General features: G+C 43.0%; 1 long non-coding RNA gene across 1 annotated transcript; it reads left to right on the plus strand.

Moving 5' to 3' along the window:
* Positions 1–650: 650 nt before the first annotated feature.
* On the plus strand, positions 651–7,806 carry LOC117665381 (uncharacterized). The gene is made up of 2 exons (XR_004591332.2): positions 651–952; positions 6,859–7,806. It is a non-coding gene; the product is annotated as an uncharacterized LOC117665381 (long non-coding RNA).
* The last annotated feature ends 2,527 nt before the right edge of the window (positions 7,807–10,333 follow it).

The raw sequence follows: 10,333 nt of genomic DNA on the forward strand, positions 1-10,333 counted from the left end.
TAAAGCCAGCCGAGACGAGCGCGGGATTAGATCTGAAATGCTCTCCACTCTTTTCCTAGCCGCTTAGGTGCGAGGTGGAAGAACTCTCCAAACTTTCCTCAATCAATAACAGAGGAATCACCTTAAATAGAATTTGTGAGCTTGGCAGAAGAGGCCTGCGGTCTCCCATTCTCCCTTTCTTTCTCTCTCTCTCTCTTTCTCTCTCTCTCTCCCCCCCTCCCGTTTGCAGGTTGATTCTTGTTCTTTTTCCTCTTTTCAGCTGACTTTATTGCACACCATTTATAGCTCTCCAAAGCTGGCGCCATGAAAGCTTCCCCTTTCCAGGGTGACATTAGCGGGGAAATTAACAGGCCGTCTAGGTAGATAAAGCGCTAATGAGGGCACTGAGCCCGGAAAGGGGGGGGGAGCGGGGAGAGAAAAGCAAGCGCTGCTTTCAATGGAGGCGTTTTGCTGCTCCGGATTTCTGATGGACAGAAGACTTGAAAGCTGTGAAGCCTCTTTGAATGGTACGCAAGCAAGGAGCAACAGTAATGTGTTACAAATTTATAAGCACTCTACATATTTGATTTACACTGCAATAGTCCCCCCCTCCTTCTCCTCTTTCTTTCTGCAACATTCCCCCCCTCGTGTGTTCACTTAGATAGAGCAATTCTCAGCGCGCACACGCACGCACACACGCGCACACACAAGCTGTAATAATGAGGTTTAATTCTCTATCCAAGCAGAACTTGAGCAATAATAATAAGCCCATCAGAACAATTTGTTTACTGGCATCGAACAGACGGCAAAATAAGGTCCGAGAAAGACTGGCTGCATGAAACAGTTTAAAGGGGGAAAAATGACTTCAAGCGAGTCAGAGAGAGGGGGAAAATCTGAGGAGACACAAGGCTTGAATACTGTAGAAGGCACAAAGGTGATGTTCCATAAAAGGAGTCTGATGGCTTTGTCCAAGGTATGTGTTTTTTAAAATTATTTTTTTCCCATAGGAGTAAGACTAACTTCAAAGCAGAAATACTTCCAACTGTCACTGCACCTTTATATTTTGACACCTAGAGGTCTATATTTGTTTTGTATACTTAATTGTCTAAGTACCTTCCCTATTTATTTTGCAGATTAATTTTTAGGATGAGATTAGAAGACTTAAAGTAGAGTCAAGTAACAAGGGAAGAAACTGCTGTTTTTTGAGACATAAAACATATGGGGTTAATATATAATCCAACTTGGATTAAAATCAATGACAAAACTTTCATTAGCTGTAATTGGTCAGCATAGCTGTATTAATAGTCTTAGTCCAACCCTCCATTTATAAAACTGCAAGAGACTTCGATCCGTAGTTCTATTCCCTTTGCATGTTGTTAGTCAATAACTGCCTCCCCAATGTTACCACTGCCTGGTATAATTTTATAATACTGGCAAATCTTGGCATTGCTCTCATTCCTATTTTAAGCACACTTTGAGAAAAATGGCTCTTTCTGAATGAAGCTTGAGAGATCTGATCGTAGGTGTTCAGCATCCCAATGAGATGTAAAGGCTGTGAGTTTAAAGTTTTGGGGCCTAAGAACCCTTGTTAGAATAAAGGGTCCTATTGAATTAATTGGGATTTCTGGAGAAATATATCTGGCTCCCTTTATAAATAAAAGCAAGTCTTTTGGAAGTGAAAAATGGGATTCCTTTCTAATGGTGTCTTTTTGATTGTTGTTATTGGGGGTATGGGCTGCTGGTTATTAAAGAAAATTGGTGCAAGGAAGAATAATATTCAGGGCAACCTAGATATAAGCAGACAATGAGAAACTCGTGGTTACGCAGATGTAGTGCAAAAAAGTGTAGGTAGGAACACCATTCTGCAAAAGCCTTTTGAAACTCCGGGATCCCCTCTTTCTGGTTTGTCAGCTATTCAGAAAAGAAGGAAAGATGAAAGGATGGAAAAACCAAGAGATATCTTTTTTAAAAAGGAAAATTAGAATAATTTCTATGAAGTCTTAAGAGTCAGCAAATACAGAGGCTTACACCCCTAGTTTAAGGTTAATTTTGGGGGAAGCGGGAATCCAGCTAAGGGAAGAAGAAGTCAGATTCCCCACTCTGAGCTTTGCTCTTGCGTCCTTCGGGATTCTTAATTTGGCTCTGAAGAGATCTAGGCATATCTGGCATTCTCTCCTTCCAACACCCCCCCTCCACAAACCCCTCCCACAATTTCTTAATAAACATGATGCTGGCAAATGTTGCTTGATTTGTTTTTCTGCCCCACGTCCCCGAGCATTTGTGCCCCCACCGTTTTTTTTTCCCTCCCCGGACTGAGACATTAGCTGAATTCCCTGGGGGTGATTGGATGCAATTCGCTGAAAGTCGACAGGCACGTCCTGGATGTTAGAAATTCACTTTTCCTCGACGTGACAAGACTGAGTTCGATCTACAATTGCATTTGAAAGGGCAGCGAGCGGAAAGATCTCCCTATTATTAATGCTTCTCCTCTCCTTTAGCAAAATAACAAGATACTTCATTTGCACACGCGCGCCCTCGCGCGCGCACACACACACACCTTTAAAAAAGAATAGGAGAAAAACTCCCCCAACCTCAGCGAGTCTAACAATTAGAACCTCTTGCCGCATCATTTGCAACCAGGCAGGAGGGAAATAAAAGTAAAATTTAAAAATAATAATAATAAAGGGAAGAGGTGCAGGGGGCTGTTTTCTCCGAAAAGTATCAGAGCTTTCCCAAAGCGACCATGTGACCCAGTTGACTTTAAAAAAAGAAAAAACTTTAAATCTTGAATAAGATGTGAGTTGTAACAAGGGGATTTGCGCTTACTCCTTGACCCTTATAATTGGATTAAATATAGACTGAGACGTACAAACCAGACCAAGATTGACATCTGCCAACTGGGCTTCCTTATGATTGATTGTGATGCTTCGTGCTGGCAACAATAATGAAATAAATTGTATGGATAAAGCAGCGCGTTTGTCATTTCCGTGCCATAAGATAAAGGGAGGTAAGCGGGGCTGGCAAGCTGTTAGCTGACAGCCCCGATACCGAGCGGCCGCGTTTAAAAGAGCTACAACCAAAGAGGCCAAGTCGCTGACAGGGCAAATGATAACTTGCCACAACCTTCTTAAATCTTCAAGTTTGTCAATTAACATATAGATTGCTCTGCCGAGAGAAGCAAAAAAAGGAAGGAAGGGGGAAAAAACAACAACACGCGCGAGCCCAGAACTCTCGAAACGCCCGTTAGAGGCGCCAAAATGGCGTCGTGGCTCCTGGCTTTCCCGGGCAGCGAAGTCCTCGAGACACGACCAGCCCCGCCCCCCAAAGTCCACCTCAAGAGGGAACCATTGAAAGGGCGCCTAGAGAGGACCTGCAAGGAAGGCCCTCGGATGGCAACGGCGCAGCCACTTTTAAGGGGACAAATAAATAAACGGCTGGTTGAGTTCGAAGGGGAGGCCCGCCCGGGGAGGCGTTCGAGCCACCCAGAAAGGCGAGGCGAGGCGAGGCGAGGCGAAGTTCGCGCAGGCCTCAAAAGCCTGGGCCTGATCGCCACGAGGCTTTGGGAGGAGTTCAAGCTCAAAGGCGCCATTTGACCTTGGCGAATAATAATATTGTTATAATAATAATAATGGCGGTGACAAGAAGAATGCGGCGCTGGTTCCACTCTATCACGGAGGGGGGGGGGCAAACGTCTGCCTCAGCCCGCGCACGTGGGAGAAAAAGCCCCATCTCCCCTGCCCCGTTTTCAGCCAAACTGGAAGATCCCAAAGGCCGAGGCGCCGCCCCTCAGGCCACGCCCTCTCGAACTTGGAAGCCCCTCGCGGCGGTCAGCGGGGTTTTCTCCGAGCTGCCTTTTCCCCAAAGAGCCTCCAGGGCGGTTGATCCCGCCGTTTGTTTGGGAGGGAGGAGAAAGCAACCTCGTTTGCCACGTTGAGGCGAACTCTGCCTCGGTTATTTTCCCTTCGCCTGTCAGCATTTTCTCCTTCGAGCCTCCTTCCGCTATGCCTCGCTGAAGCCGAGGGAATCCTGCCGTCCTTTCTAATTGCGGGTCCTCGTGGGGTGAGGGGCAAGGAGTTCCCCTTGTCCATAAAGAAGGGCTCCGGGGGTCCCATGTGCCCAGAAAAAGTAGCTTCTCACTCACTCCAATAGCCCTAACTAGCTATCTCCATTGGCAGCCAGCCTCAGGTGTGCATATAGAAAAAGGTGGCCAAGCGTTTTAATCGCTTGTTTGAGAAGTTCCCTTGAATATCCCTGATGCATTTTCAGACCATCTGCTTGTAACGGGCAGGAGTATCTCCTTTGTCTTGACTCTGCTCAGACTTCTACCTTGCAAACTAGTTTGGGTGAAAAGGGGGACTCAGGCCGCCCTTGGGAATAAAAGGCCGCATTCATCACAGGCCTTCTCCTGGAGCCACTCAATTGCAAAAGGAGGACTTACCTGACTCAGTCTACTTCCCCCAGAGATGCGTTTAACGAGCCTGTGGTCCGCTGCCTTTGGTCCCTGTGCCATGATCTATCTACTTAATGTTCTTAAGGGCAGAGCTGAACAGAACAAACCAGTTAAGCGGAAATTCTTAATGACCAGAATTATTTTGCAGTTTTTTTTTTTCAGGGGCGAAGCAGGCCTGTAGTTAATTCAAAATTGAAAGTAAATTCATTGACCTACTTCTGAACAGGGATGCAAAAGATTGCATGGGGGATGCAGCACAGCCCAACCGCTAGCTTGGGCACACACTGCCTGTTGGAATTACTTCTGGCTAAGCATACAAAAGCTTATTTTGCCAACCTCCCAGATTTTCCTGTGCTTTGGATTATTGGACTCTAGTTTCCTTGTGAGCTTGTTGAATAATTCTTCACATTTTTGTGAGTTCAGTTTGCACAATGTATACACACACTTCTTCACAAGGGCTTCAATAATAGTAACAATAACAATATTCCTACAGCGATGGCTGGATGACACTAGAAAGTGCTGGGGATCACTAGTGAAGAAATGACCAGAGAGATAAGAGAAAGGGAGCAATTAATGGTCGAATGAAAAAGCAAGGTCCATAACATTTGGTCTTTATCCAATACCCAGCTTGAGGGAGGGGGTGGCTTTCTCCATCCTCAATAAAATGGCATTAAAAAAAAAATCAATGGAAGCCATGTTTTTTCAATGCAATGGCTGCTCTGTTCTCCAGTCTAATGGACTATTATGAAAGAAAAAGATCCTAACAGGTTTCAGAGGGGCAGCTGTATATGTAGGTCTATTGTAGTGAAGCTATCAAAGAATCTCGAGACACAATAAAGGCAAACGCATTTATAATGATGGAAGCTTTCTGTAGAGTACAGCCTGTTTTGACAGTGATCCAGAGCATGAGCTTTCATCAGTATGGAGTAGGAATTTATATACCCCCTCCCATTTTTGGCAGCCAGGAGACAGTAAAGAGGGCAGAGGGAAGGGCAGTGTAAAAGTGCAACAGAATAACCTATGCAATAGTTCAATAAAGAGGGAATTACCTAGAGGCATTGCAAAAGAGGGCTGGTCAGGTGAATTATGCTCCTATTTGATAAGTAGGACAAAGAATGTTCTTGTAAGGACAATCCAAGGAACAAAAGTATCTTATCTGTAGTCAGAAATCACAGAGGGAGAAGACATGTTGCAGGCAGATCATGGACTGGTGAGCATCTGGCAAAATCTTAGCTTGAGCTGCAGCTCTGTTTTAGAAGAAAGCCCACTGGCAACAATGGGGCTGTTTTCCAGGAAACAGCTGAGAAAAGCAGGCCCTTAAACTGGGCCAATATATAATAATTTAGCCATCCACGAACACTTACCATTCTGTGCCCAATGCTACACCTTAACTCCCAGTCTGGTGACCTCCAACATGTATGGGTTACAGTTGCCCAAATGCCTGATCAGCATGGTTGTTGGTTGCATTACTGGGAATTTTGAGAGTTGTAGGTCTGGACGGGTGAGAAAAACATATGTGTACTATTTCAAACAGGTGTCTTTTTAGCTGGGCTCTTTCCGGAAGAGTTGGGTTAGGATCAGCCTTTAGTGTTATGTATCTGGTGGCCCAATCACAGAGTCATTTGAGTTCTCTTAGTGATAAAAAATGGGGGGGGGGGAGAAAGTCAGGTGAACAATAACCAAAATGTTCGCATATGGCGACAGCAGTTCTATTAGAACTATTAATAATTCAAAATAGAAAAACTGTAAAACTGGTTCACTGGTTTTCTGGATACTTCATTCTTATAATCAAGTCTAAACGTGTAAATCACAACAGAGTTTATTTGAGAGCAAGTACCGGAAAGTAATTGCACTGCATTCTAGCAAAAGGTTTTTGGATTTTCAATTCTCAACAGGAAAGAACAAAATTTGCATTTAAAAATCATCATAAACACGTCAGTTCCAGCCCATGGTCCCTCACATTTGTCAGGATATGAACCACGTCTCAGAATGATGTACACTATATTCTCCTCTCTTTTTCATTTTCAAAATAATTGCCTTGTTTCCTAATTTAGCCAAACTTCAGTTTATAGGGAAAATTTAAAAAAATAGCTGTATATCTCATTTCTAAAATTTAAATACTGAAAGTGATTTGAATTAGGATGAAGAAGAAGGAACAGGAGGAAAATATGAGGAGAAAAGGGACAAAACAGAAGTTCCATCAAATTAGTTTAGCTTGCCTGCTTTCCCCAGTGACTGCCTCTGTTAGCATTATAATCTCAAACACCATTTTTTATGTAACACTATTGTTAGTAAATCAACTCCTCAGGTCCACAGAGACATTGACCCTTGGCAATTCAGTGAAAGTGTAATTATCTCCCCGAATCTTGGACAGATTTAAGAGATTACATTGCAACTAAATCTATATCAATGCTAATTTTTTCTCCTAGACTCCAGGTGCCAGGCAATAGGAAATGGTGTGCTTGCCCAGCAGAACGATTTACAAAGAGGAAAGAGCTTGCTGTGGAGAAGGCCAAAAGAAATGGAACCCCCCATAAAATTATACCTATTTGGTGGGTTTTTTTGGTTTTGTTTTTGTTTTGCTACAAAACCTGGTTCTTATAAGGCAAAGTTAAACAAAGCAGCTATGCTAAATTAGCGTTAAATAAAGGGGAGTTTAATGCTCGGCTACAGTCAACTGGTGTATATCTGATGGCTAATTGTCTATCAGAATTAAAGAGAAAAGAATAAATGATTCGTTATAAGAAGGTGTTAAAAGCTCCAACAAAGGGAGACATTTCACAAACATAATATATTTAGATGGTAAATTTGAGCCTTTTGGAAATGGAAGCAAGAGTTTTATGTAGGAGGATGCATTTAACATGTCAGGAGCTGGCTTTTTGATCGAAAGAGAAAATCAGCGCAAGAAAAGGATCTGCCCAGACACCTCACATTCATAATCTTTAATCTTAAATCATTACCACTGTCATAGAAAAGCAAAGAATGCTAAAGCGATGGAATAAAGGCTGCTTCGGAAGTTTATAGGTTCTTCATACAGAAGGCGCCAGTCCTCTTTTAACATGAACGGGAACAACGCAAGCAGCAACGCCACGGAGCGACCCCGTTTTATTGCAAAGCGCCTTGGACAGAGGTGCTGAGAGCTGGACCGCTGTGGCAGCGACTGGCGTCGAAAAGATTCTTGGGATAAGAATCCAGGCACAGGAAGTTTCAAAATGGACATGGCAAGAATGGATGGGAGGCAATCTTGGAGGATAAATCTCAATTAAAAAAAAAATAAAAGTTCTTTTCTTCATAGGTTCTTATTTCAATTTCATCCCAATGAAATAAAAGAAAAAGAAAAACGAATAAACATAAACTCCTGTATCCATATCTGAAAAGCTTTGGAACTGTTTATATAATCTAGCTTTATATATGAAATCCAGCCCAATTTAAGCACCCTGCTACTGAATCCTTTTAGTATCTCCTACTTGAACCAAAGGGATTATTACTAGTGCTAAACTTTGGCTCAAGAAAATCCCAATAATTAGAAATTTAGAAAATTAAATCTTTCAATTTTATTAGGGAAGAAAGCCCTTCGAAAACACAACTATAGGGAGAGGGGGGGTCTTCCCCAAGGCGTCAACCCAATGGTCATTGGTGAATTTGACACTTCTTCTTCCCCCCACCCCCCAATCTGCATTAAAAAAAAAAGAGTCTGGCTGAACGCTTTCGTTGAAGTAAATGTAAACGAATCCATGTATGAAAAAAGCCCCCAAACTAAATCATGCAGCAAGAAGGACAAACCGTCTGGAAAATGGACTTACGGAGCAGTAAGAATATACTGCCCCCCAGTAAATGTCTTTGACAATTTGCGTCCTGTGCAGAAACTATCTTGAAGATAATCAAAATTATTACAATTCATTTCTGCATTACTTTGAATACGGACGTTTCAAATAATAAAATTTCAGCAACACAGCCCAAACTTAATTTATATCAGGGCATTGTTCTAGCTCCTCTTTTATGTCTAGCTTTCCCTAGAAATTTTGCGCTAATATCCAGTTGTGTAAGTCATTGCATTATTCATATGGGGCGGTGGGGTGGGGTGGGGGGGGGGAAGAGGAGAGGCATATTTTCTCGTGTTTTTCTTTCCCAGTAAATGGCATTCTCTGAAACTTCGAAACGTGGGTGGGAATGAACAACGAGTAAAAGAGCAGTTTCTGAGATGTGGGGATGGGGGCGCACAAATGTTTAACCTCCTCCCTGCGTCTTCTTGCCTGCCTGTCTCTAAAGCGAAGCTCTCTTAGGCGGAGAGAAGTCGTTTCAAAACCAGCTTCGCTTTGATGTCGCTTAAAGAAGAACCCCCTTCGAAGAAAGGTATCCTGTTTTTCAAAAGGGGAAGGGGGAGAAAAAGGACACCGTTCTCGGAGATTAGCCGTCGAATAACTTGACTTGAAAAAGTGGGGGAGAAGAGTTATTATTTCTGGTATTCAGGACACTTCCACAGTCCAAAGCGGCTGCCAGAACCTTAACAGCAATGATAAATGCCTGGCGGGCGAGCAAAATAACCATTCGGTATTGTTCTTCATAGGTTTTCCGAATCATTTGTATAATAAATGTGGATAGAACGAAGAAATTCATACTTTTTACTTCCTCCAGGACACGGCTTTTATTCTGTATCACCTGTGCACAGGATGACAGTTCGGAAACGAAGATATATAGTTTTAAGGCATAAGAAAGTGTATGCAGTATGAACGAATTAGATGGGAAGAAAAGAAGGAAGGAAGGGACAAAAAAAGAGACAGAGAAAGAAAGAAAGAAAACATAAATAGTGTATAACAGTATATACAAATCAGATGGGAAGAAGAAGAGAGAGAGAAAGGAAGGAAGACAAAAAAGAAAGAGAGAGAGAGAGAGAGAGAGGGAGGGAGAGAGGGAGGGAGGGAGGGAGGGAGGGAGGAAGATAGAGAGAGATAAAGGAATCTTGCTTGCCGGGGTTCCACCTGCTTTGTTTTGACTGCGCTGCTTTGGTCAGACTTCGCGGACATTTACTTGAGCACAAAGTTCAAGAGGTCGTGAACTCTGCGCCCACATTACTTATTAGAAAAAGAGGGGAAGTTTAAGATTTGAAACAATCCGCGGTCCTTCTCCGGCTGTTTTACTTTATTTCACGATTAAAGAGATCATTTAAATTAGTTATGGAGAAAATCTAAGCGTTGGGAAGATTAGACTTAGTGACCAGACCACAATCTTGGCCCCTTCCTTCACCCGCCACATAATATCCCCAGCCCCCCCTCCCCCCCCAGAGGAGCGTAAGCATGTACATATTCTTTTTCCTTGTCACATTTGCAAACTAGGTCTGGGGCAACGTGTCCAAATTAAAGATGGACCACTATACATCCTTGAACAGTCTAAAAAGAGAAAGAGAGAGAGAGAGAGGACCATCTGGTAATTGTCTTTCTTTAGATCTTCCCTTAATTATGCTTTTAATTAAAGATGGTTCAAGGCATTGGACCACATGAAGGGCAGTAATTACAAATTACATTACAAATTCAACAGATGTAGATGTATCTGCTGGGAGAGTGTGTTTGGGTCCATATTGGGGTTGGGGGGGGGAGCGAAGAGGAAAGTACAGGGATATAACATGGACTAAACTTGGAGGGGGGGAAGTAATCCGGTGCCCTGAGAACAGAAGCACATTTTAAACATTATTTTTATTATGCAGACTCTCGCCAGGATTTAAGTTCTCTGTCATGATTGTTTTCATATTTCTTTGACATCTATTGATTCAGAGGCAGCTGCGAGGCTTTGTCACAAGAGAGAAGAGCCGTCACAATATATTAGCTTGACAGCAAAACTCAAAAGACGGAGAAGGACCAGAGGAAGCACGACGGCGGCCACGTGATTTAGGGTTGTGGGCTTCTTCTA

This window comes from Pantherophis guttatus, chromosome 1, assembly GCF_059756535.1.
Source record: "Pantherophis guttatus breed Tessera chromosome 1, ASM5975653v1, whole genome shotgun sequence".
In the NCBI taxonomy this organism is placed as follows: domain Eukaryota; kingdom Metazoa; phylum Chordata; class Lepidosauria; order Squamata; family Colubridae; genus Pantherophis; species Pantherophis guttatus.